We start from the raw sequence: 11,269 nt of genomic DNA, 5'->3' as shown, positions 1-11,269 counted from the left end.
ACGCTTTCATTATACAAGATTTGAACTGTTTTTAAATGTCTATATTTGTGATAATAATTCTAACGAAGTTTATATATTACAGATTATAAAATGAAATAAAATAATAAATGTTTTAACGTACACTGGTTTTTTTATTTAAAACAAACACCGACGACCCACGTACCTACTTACTGTAGTTTAACAGAAAGTATACATTTGGTCCACCAATCCGTACTAGGCCAGCATGGTAGATTACGGCCTTAACCCCTTCTCATTGTGGGAGGACCGAGCACCCGTGCCCTGTATTTTTTGTAAGAAAAAATATCATATGCTACTTCCTAATAGTTTACCTTTTTATCGGTAGAAGTGGTTAGAATCGGTCCAGTAGTTGTGGACCTAGCTTATTGTACCATTTTAGTATCTACCAATGAGTCATTTTTTTTAATTTTTTGCGTTGAGTTCTTTATGATTAACTACGTCACAACAATTGAATTAGCAAAGCGATGTCTCCGAATTCACTTTGATTGGTGATCTGTCAATGTGTCCGAGCCACTTCCTAACAATGTTTGGTAATAATCCGCGATATGATAAAATGGTAACAAAAAACATTCAAAAAGAGATTGAGTATTTGTTAAAGTATTTAATTAGCCTTGTGTATTGTGAAGTCAACATCTCCTGAGGATGCTATGGTGTGAGCGAAACGTGTGTAGATGATGCATTTTGTAAGACCTATGCGGTATCGTGTAGGTACTTACACAGATTTAAGATATTATAATTGCATCGTACAGATTAGCCTGGTATTCACCGAATATGGCGAATTCAGCTTAATGTTCATTATATATAAAGTAATGTAATGAATGTGAAAAAAGTCACACGCTTCTATCCAATATATAGAGCCATGTACTTTATTTTGGTTGCATATTAAAATGTTATAGTATCCACTTTATCTAAGAATCTATTTAATTTTTTTTATTCGATTTTAATTTAATTTTAAAAGTTGACTCTGAGTCAACTATCTATTGTCAGCTGTTAAGTGATAATGACTGGGGCCGATGGCAATGGAAAAGGCAATTAGGACAAATTAAGAGAAGTGCAGTGGCGAAACTACGGGACTAGGTGAACCAGGGCCTCAGAACTCTTAACCTAAACTGAAGTGAAAAGCCACCAATGATAATATAATGTCCAAGTCGAATAAACCATTTTTGACTTCTAACTTCTTGGTCCTTGTAACCACGGATGGCTTGACCTGAAGTTACAAACATTGAAGTAGTTTTACACCGTCGAAAGTATTTCATCATCAAAGGCCTTTTAGCCAGCAGTTCCACAGCTGGGCCTTGATCTTATCCAGCTTTCAGAGGCACGGATTTGATAATTCCCGAACTCCAGACTGGTACTGATATTTTTTGAAGAAAAACTAATTCTAACATATTCTTTGGAATGAATTAATAGTACCTACCTGTATACTTTAAATATAGCCCCAAAGTCCCTGGCCTTTAATTATATAAATAGGCAAATGATTTAGATCTTTAAAGCAAAATCATTGTTTTCTTTGCTTTCTCATATGCTATCTATGAAAACTTGAATTGTCAGGTCATAATATTCTTATTTTACAGCTCACAGTTATAGTCGTAAAATTTGCCTGATATATCCCGCGTATCGAGATACCGCCCCAGACCATTACAGATCCTCCTCCATAATAAACAGTTTCCTCGATGAAACACTGAAAATAACGTTCGCTGATAAACTCATCTGACATTGATCATTTCCATGTAGACTCACCCTGCTCTCATCAGTAAAGAATATATTAAAATACACTACCCCACTGCTCTAACGTCCAATCCCTATGCTCTCGAGCAAAATCAAGTACTCGAAGCTCGACGGTGGGCTGCCGTTAATGCTAGACCTGTTGCATCACTCTTTTGCGTCAGGTTCCGTTCAGCAAGTCTGATATAACGATCATCAGCTGCTGATGTAGCCCTAGGTCTGCCCGTAAATGGACGGCAATCAAATGCTGGTCTTTAGTTATCGTCTGTAAACTCACTGCACCGAAGATCTGCTGGTTCGAAGTCCTCTAGCGACCTCACGTTGCGAAACGCCTGACTGAAGTAGAGCTACAGCTTGAGCTGCTTCCTGAGGTGTCGTATCCATTATTGACCGAAAAAAGTAGTAAAAAATACACGCGTCTGATCAAATGATGGACCAAAACTAAAGAAATAATATGAAATATCCGATTGATTATCTTTTCTTTATTCATACAAAGATGTGGAACTCTCTACAAAAGACCTATGTCCAGCAGTGGACGTCAATTGGTTGAGATGATGATGATTGATTATAATGTAAGTTGACGGTACATTACAATCAATGTATCTTAATTTATTCTTCATAAAACTTAATTTCTGCAGGTATAATTTTGATAGTTGTAATTATATGTTACCTTAATTATTCATTGTAAAGTCAACATCTCCTGAGGATGCTCCGGTCTCGGAGCGAAACGTGCGTAGAGGGTAAATTGCCGAGGATCTTTTTGGTATGGAGTATATGGATTGAAGAAATTATACATTACACCAGATAGATTCTCCTGCTGTTCGCGGAGTATAGCAAATTAAGCTTAATTTTCATAATATATTATGGATTTCCGCAAAGTGACGCCTGCTTCTATCCAATATGATAGTTGTAAGTTTTTTACTTAAAAAAAAATCGATTAAAAGTACCAACGGGCGTGTGGCCCGGTTTATTTGCTGTCTAGTGTATTATTCATAAAAATATTTAATCATCAGTCATCTTATTACCCATAACACAAGCTACGCTTACTTTCGGGCTACATTGCGATATGTGTATTGTCGAAGTAGGTATATTTATTAGGTTGCGGATGCATTAACCCAGCGCAACCATTTTTTAACGTTACTATTTTTCTGAAAAACTACTGAGTTGAATTTGGTGTAGTCTTGCATTACATCAGTCATCTCAGAGCACGTTCTTCAATTTTTTACTTTATATTTTTATTCTTCCCAGGCCTTTCAAAAATACTTCAATTCTTTTGAAAGTAGTTCTTATGTTAATAATAGAACGAAAGCGCAATAAGTTATAGGTAGCTCCTCGAAATAGCACTTAACGACCCATGATGCACGTGTATACAGTTGTTAGAAACCAGTTCCAAGTGCCTATTAGGTCAAATGATTCTGAATTATTTATTCGAATTGAAAGCGGCTAGTACGTTAGTGACTGCATACGTCTTTGTAAAATTGCTTTGTAAATACATATTTGATTCCTTAAAGACTTAAATATACCCACTCAGCCTGAAACCTTGAATAGGTTATTTCTTTATTAACTCCAATGCAAAAAGGAATTTAAAAGGCCTTATTTAGTTAAACTAACAATATTCATGTACTTACTTAAGCTAAACTAAAATTCCTGTTTAAACTGGGATTTGTCCTGAAGTTTAAACGTTTTAACATATGAAAAAACAAAGCGTGGTTTTATTATATTTGGTTTCCAAAGCCCAAATCGCGAGCAGTTTGGAGTTAGAAAAACAAGCGGTGTCAAGCCTCGGAGAGCATGTTAAGGGTTCTGTCTCGGTTATTTACACAAACTTGTGACAGTAATCGTTAAAGCCCACCAACTCGCATTCGACCAGTGGGTCTATGCTCTAAAACAATATCTTCTATGAGAGGGACGTGGGTCAGGAACCGTTGCTACTATAAAGATTTTGAAGTAACAGGAGTATATAATTGCATTGCTGTCGATTCCAGAAGGTTGTTTTTCATCATATCAACCTATTACCGGCCCACTACAGGGCACGGGTCTCCTCCCACAATGAGAAGGGGTTAATGCCATAGTCCTCCACGCAGACCCTATTGGTGGACTTTTGAGAAAATTATGGAGAACTCTCAGGTATGCAAGTTCCCTCACGACGTTTTCCTTCGTAGTTGAAGCAAGTGATATTTTAATTGCTTTAAACGCACGCACGAACTTAGAAAAGAAGTACGTGCTGAGATACGAACTCAGCTCCCTGAAAATGAAGTCGAAGTCCTACCCACTGGGCTATTAGTACCAGCAACAAAGGTTCAAGGTACCAAAAAGAGAAAGGGTATTTTAAGCTAACAGAAATAGCCTCTTACGACACAATTAAATAATTTATGGCGTTGATGCGTTCCTTGTTCATGATTCATCCGACCTCGCTTATAGGGCAGGGGACCGAGCACGGCTTACCAACGGGTTCAAAGCCAGGGCGAAGGCTCTACGAAGACTCTTCTGTCGCTTTAGATATAGGGAAGAAAAGCTAAATATCACTAATTTGAAAATGTTTACTGCAATCACGCGATCACTAAGGATGCAATCAGCTAAGGATTCGTTGCCCGACACCTTAACCGGCGTGACTGATCCAAGGCCGTTAAACGATAAAAGGAGAAAGAGTGTGAATGATGCAAGCAAAAAGTGCAGCACTCCTTCCTTAAATAATTTCCTAAGGCCCTATAAATCCTGTACTAAAACAGCCATACGAACGGTCGGTCAAAGACCAAACCTTTGCAATCATCCGATCCATCGTCCCGTTTCATTATTTCTTTAATTAGTTCTTGTTGATCCACTATTTATCTAAGATATTTATCAACAACATAAACGACTGCAACTTACCTTGCTTACCTTAGTTAAGTAATTCCAGTTTATAAGCAATTAGTTGAAACATGCTGCGTAAGTTAGAACCACGATGAAAAATGAGTTCCTTTATATTTCACCCCTTTTACATAGATATGTCATTAGATAGACAGATTTGATTAGATCTAGGCACGAATTACTATGACGCAGGTTTATTATTATTACATTTATGTCTAGACTACGATTATTCATGTTCATCTTTTTTATTTTTTACAATTTATCTACTGAAGTTACTCGATGGTTATTAGTTAACATAAGTAAGATGTGAATATTTTTATAAGGATCCTATTATAGGGCAGGTCTTATGTTTTCAAGTTATTTCTTAATTGAAACATTTCCCTTACCCACTAGAGATAACTTAGGAAGTTTTTTTCGTCGTGGTTTTTTCACACTTTCGTATACTTAGAACATACATACTTTAACCCGAAATTCAGTACTGTAGCTGGATGGATATACAATTGGCAACCTGTTAGAATAATTATTGAATGCGGTGCGGGCGGGGGCATACGTATATGTTGATACATATAAACATTATTGTCTAATATGACCATGAGTAAAATTAATACATAATAACGGTTCAAATAATACAAAAACATTTAATATAGGTAGGTACATTTTATATACCAATATTGACAATTATAAAAGTATTTATTGTTTTGCTATGATCCGCGATAATCAAATCATTATCTTGTAATATTCTTTTAGTAACTTCTTTTTCTCTGTAAAGTTCATTCAAAAAGCGCTCTCTACGCACTTTTACTCGTAGAAAAACGAGGGTTACAAATTGTGTAACGAAGCTTTTAAAATTTGTTTTTAGACTAGGTACATATTTTGGGTTAATCGAAGAACAAAAGTGCATTTAAATTCATAAGCAAAACCCATGATCCACGTGTAAAGTTGTAGTGAAGTGTCTAGGTCAAAGGATTCTGAATTATTAAAGGGTTAGCTAACACATTAGTAACTGCCTAGGTCTTTGAAGAATAGCTTTGTAAATATAAATTGGTATTTTTAGTTGATTGCTAGGTTATACTTGCAAGGTTAGGTTGTGTAGTTTTAGGTTCAGTTCAATTCAGAATTTTATATTATTTCTTGACTAACTACAATTTGATGATGCTTTATCGATAAATATCATATGAGTTTCTTTTTCTACGGCACCTAACGCTTTACGCGGCCATGTTGGCTGAGCATGGTTGAGGTTTCAAAAATTATTGTTATTTGTAATGAATTGCATAATGTATTGTATGCATGATGACTAAATTATAAAAACTGCACTGCAATAAAACACATTTGAATATTTTTTTACTAAACATATACAAAAAATATCTTATTTTTGAAGGAATTAAACGTTTTTTTTAAAATATAAACTACAATTACATTTAAAAAAAATTATTGTCATTGCTGCACTCGTAACTTCATAGGTAGACTATTATTATTATTATTATTAAACTCTTTATTTGTATACCACAACAGTTAAAATATAACAAAAACAGAAACAGCGAAAGAAGTAGTAATACAAAAGGCGGAACTTACTTAGACTATCTGCCTAAGTAAGTTCTTGTTCCATAGCTGAAGATTACTGATTGAGGTATTGATAACCAAAAACCTTAGTAACTGACAGTATGAAAATACAAGATATAGATTTTCAAATTTCGAGCAAAATTATATTTATAGACATGACGTCATAATTTTGAATTCGGCGTTTCACCTGTCATGGCGGATATCTAGATTTTGCAGTTTTATTTATTGAAAATGAATACCAATAGAACGAATATAAATAAAAATACGTTTTACATAATACATTAATCATATCATGAGTTAAATACAATAGTTTAGCGATTTCTTGTTATTCTCATCATGCCTATTGCATGGGTGTTTATAATAAAGTATGCACTTACGGCCGGTTTGTTGGCCGCAACGAACTTAATCGAACGACAGTGGCAGGTGTGTTATTGCAGAAAAGTACATAATATGTAAGAAAAGTTACTTACTGAATAGTGGTCAGTAACCTTTGCCCACAATGGCTAACCAGGTTAAAAAACTAAACGATAGTACAAAACATTTCCAAAAAGACCTTATCGCTTGAAGCGATCTCCTCCAGACAACCTTTGGTTGAAGAAACATATCACATAAAACGGGATAGTGCAATACCCAAATTTGCTAATTGTATACATTATATATACAATACATACTAATACTAAATATATATTGTTAAAACATGTATATTTATTTATATGTATATAAATATCCATATATATAAACTTAAATACATCTTTAAACATACACATAAAATTACATAGATATTTTATTACACAGACAGACAGGAAATAGTCTAATAACCGCGATTTAAAAATATTTAATTGTTTGGACTGTCTAATTTCCCTCGCAGCTCATTCCATAGGTTAACCTTTACCGTATGTTGACGGTTGGCCATTTGTTGTAAAATATATAGGTACTGAATTCGGCAAGTTGACGGTTGCGGCCACATTACGCAAGGCCCCTTAATGGATATGTTGTTTTGTCAGGACCTTGTCACCCTCACTATGATATTCGCACCGTCACAATAATAGAGCGCAGACCTATTGTTCAGTTTTAAAGTCGTGCATTTTGTACAACTCATTTTACAAAACGCTGCACTCTCGTCAGGGTATAAAATGCGGACAAACATAAGCTTTAAAACAAATAGGTTTCGGTTTATTTTAATGTGAAGTAACAGTTTTTGGTCCTTGAAAACCACTCTACAATTATTATTACGAGTGCAAATTTCTTCCGAAAAATAAATTGAATCTACTGAGGCAGGATGCAGTGACATTTACCCCCGTTTATTAAAACACATATATTATTTAGATATTATTTTCACTTTTCACAATGCTCTGAGAGTTGATAAAGCTGTGGGAGAAGATACATTTTTATCCTTTCCCCGGGGTAAGATAATTGTCTCCTGCCCATGCTAGCCGTGCAGGGATGTATACCGGGGTCTCCTCGGCGGCATTTTCCTCTTTTGTTTAACACGGTGGACAATATGCAAAGTAGATCCGGCGATAGCTATGGCCCAATTATTCTATTGCAATGATAAAAACTACTAATTATTGAAAAAAATACGTTTATTATTATTAAAATACGACCTGATACCCGCGACTTCCTTCGCATGGTTTAAGGTTTTTTCGGGAACTACGGGAAACTCTCTTATTTCCCGAGATAATTTTACAATTGATATATCACTTGCTTCTACGGTGAAGGAAAACATCGTGACGAAACCTGCATGCCTGAGAGTTCTCCATAATGTTCTCAAAGACGTGTGGAGTCAACAGTTCTTATTGTAGGAGGAGACCCGCGCCATAAAGTGAGCCGGAAATGGGATGATATAATGATGATGATCATTGATTAGTGGTGGCTTTATGTGTGAACGTTTTTATGAAGCCAGACAGAGTACGTAAAATATGCATACCCATTTTATAAATATTTTAAAAGGAAGGTACCTACCTACTTTAGAATAAGATTCAAAGTTTGTCGTAGCTTATAACCGACAAGTAACTATTGGAAGTAATCTTATTGACTAAGTCTGCTAATTCCTAGACTAGATCTAGAATTCCTTAAAGTAGCGTTGCGAGACATGCGAGCTTCCCTAACCTTCTTGTTCGCATATATGCCAATGGCCAATGGCTGTGGCTAACTTCAACTTTGAACGATCTCCGTTATAAGTACGGTCGGTTTAAACTGCAACTGAGAACTTGTTATTATTGTAATGTTATAGGGAATTACTACTCAGGAAATAGCTTATAATAAAATTATAGCTTATTTTTTAAAAAAATTATTGTAATATTCAAATGTTCCATGTTTAAATATTCCCACTTGCCGATTTCGATATAGTAATCTAAATCGAAAATACTAGAAACCGATATTAATGATGCACTCAAACCAAATTACTCATTCAAAGTTATTTATTATATGTATTTAAAGTAAGCAATCCAGACAGCATTTATCAAAAATATTGAAGTTTGTTCGAAGTCGAGCTTCTACCACGCTGAAGTCGAAACTATTTAAAATGCGGTTTGAGTTCTTTGGCGTTGTGTAATGTCGTGCAATATGTGCAATGAGTATATGGCGATTATGAGTACCGAAAAACAAGTAGATAAAGGCGAGCCGGTCTACCGCAGGGGTTGCGGGAAGGGGGGACTCCCCATTCCTCCGCACTGCGCCCATTCGTTGCCAAACACGGTTAGGAGATTTTTATCCCCCGATTATATCCTGACAAGGGATACAATTTACGTGTCCACCTGCTATATCAGTGCGTACCTTCACGCGTAAATTATTTGGGTATTATTTCCACCTGCCAGTCGATAAGCGCAGTGGGCAGCGACCCTGCTTTCTGAGTCCAGGGTTTGATTCCCAAAACTGGAAAATGTTTGTGCGATGAACATGAATGTTTTTCTGTGTCTGTGTGTTTATCTGTATATAATAAGTATTTATTCATCCCATCATTATCATCATCCCTTCAACCGATTGACGTCCACTGCTAGACATAGATTTATTGTAGGGCGTTCCAATATCCACAATCCTGAGTAGCTTGTTTCCAGCGGTTTCCCGCGAATCGATTGATGCCGTCTGCCCTCCTCATTGGGAGTCGACCAACGTTGGGTTTACGGGTGCCGGATCGCCATTCCAACACCTTGGGACCCCAACGCCCATCGGTTCTCCAAACTACGTGCCCCGCCCATTGCCACTTCAGCTTCGAGACTCGTTGAGTTATGTGGGTAACACTAGTTCTTCTACGGATCTCCTCATTTCTGATTTGATCACCTAAGGTTACCTAACCTAACCTAATTTGTACACCTAACCTAACCTAACCTAGTTTGTGTTGTAATTTGTATACCTAACCTAACCTAACCTAACATAGCTTCTTTCTTTCTTTTCTTTTTTTTCACAAAAATTTTCACCAGTCTACTTTGTACCCATGACAGCACGGTTGCTTTGGGGCTACACGGCGATGTTTGTTGTCGTAGAATACCTACTTTATTTATTACTTGTGAGAGCTGATAAAGCTGTGGGAGAAGATAAAATTGTATCCTTTCCCCTGGGAGCAAATTGTCCCCTGCAGGGCAAGCACAATTATCGTGTCCACCTGCTAAAGTACGGGAACATTGAATAGGAAAAGTTTACCCCCATTTATTATAACACATATTTTAATTGGGTATAATTTCCACTTGTGCGCCATTGCTCTGAGAGTTTATAAAGCTGTGAGATAAGATAATTTTTTATCCTTTTCCCGGGGATATAATTGTCTCCTGCCCATGCTAGCCGTACCATGTGCCGCTGCCCGCATGGGCACATATGTGTAAATTGTCTTGCTGGCGAGTGGCCGAGTTGACTCACTATAGTAATATGCTCATTAACTTGTGTGACATAAGCCTGTGACTCAGAGAGCACGTCAAAGTCGTGTTGTTCCCGGTTATCATGACTAACATGTGATAAATTTTCGTTCATAAGGCCCCCTCTCTCTCTCTTCTCTCTCTCAACAAGAGAAAGACAAAGAAATCTTCGTTCTTAAGGCCTGCCAATCTGTATTGAAACATACCTGTCCTTTACTGACCTGGGGTCAGGACACAAAGGTTGAGGACTATAATAATATGGAGGCAGAGGAGTTTAAATAATACAAAATATTGCTGTGTTAAATATATTGAAATTCATTCAGCATTTCCTGTGCTTAGGCTAAAGTGACCTAACATTCTTTTGATTTCCTAAAGAAATGTAACACTTAGAAAAAATGTAGGTACGTAAGTTTAACATACAAGTCAAGAATAACATACAACACATTAGTGATTGTAAACATCAAAATTCAAACTGGTGTCGGTTTATCAATATTTTTCTACAGAATGCTACGGTCCTCTCTCGTGAGTCTTATATAAAACAACTCGATTGAACCAATGTGTAATAATGTATTACGTAGTCGAGTCTAAAGCAATCATATTTAATTTAATCTAGGGTTTTTAAGGAGCGGTTCTAGATACTAAAACCATCTTTAACCCTTCGGCGACAAATGGCTTTGTTTAAAGTGGCATGTCGTCCTCATAGAAAACTGTTGCACTTACTGTTGCCAATTGCAGCCCACTGGACCACAAACATTGTTGTTTTTAGAACGTAGTACATTATCACGCAAAATACTTATTATTTACTAACATTTTGTTTAAGGTCTACTGGGTCTAGCTTCCTCCAGTCCCCGTATCCAGTTACTTCTCTGACAGTCCCGACCGGTGGCGACCTGTCATCTCCATTTATAATACGCAATGAGTATACAACCTGTCAGAAAAGTAATACAGAATACGGGTGTTTTAGTCTCATACAAAACTAAGTTACAAGTTATTATTCAATCGCTTCTAAAGTTTTGTTAAGATACTCGTACCTTTACGTAGAAAGAACTCTGGCGATTTTACTGCGCAGGTTTGGTACTATTTATTCAAATTACATAAGAATAATTTTAGCCTATCGTCTTTTTAAATAACGTATGTTTGATGTTTATTATACTAAACAAACATTAATTAACTAATATATTCGCCATAATTTGGATGTAATTGTAAAAATTGTCCATTGGTCCTGGTCAATTGTCACAGTTCTTTTTACGAGGCCTATATCACAAAGGCGA

The sequence above is a fragment of the Pararge aegeria genome, chromosome Z (assembly GCF_905163445.1).
Source record: "Pararge aegeria chromosome Z, ilParAegt1.1, whole genome shotgun sequence".
In the NCBI taxonomy this organism is placed as follows: domain Eukaryota; kingdom Metazoa; phylum Arthropoda; class Insecta; order Lepidoptera; family Nymphalidae; genus Pararge; species Pararge aegeria.
This window is presented reverse-complemented; position numbering follows the sequence as displayed.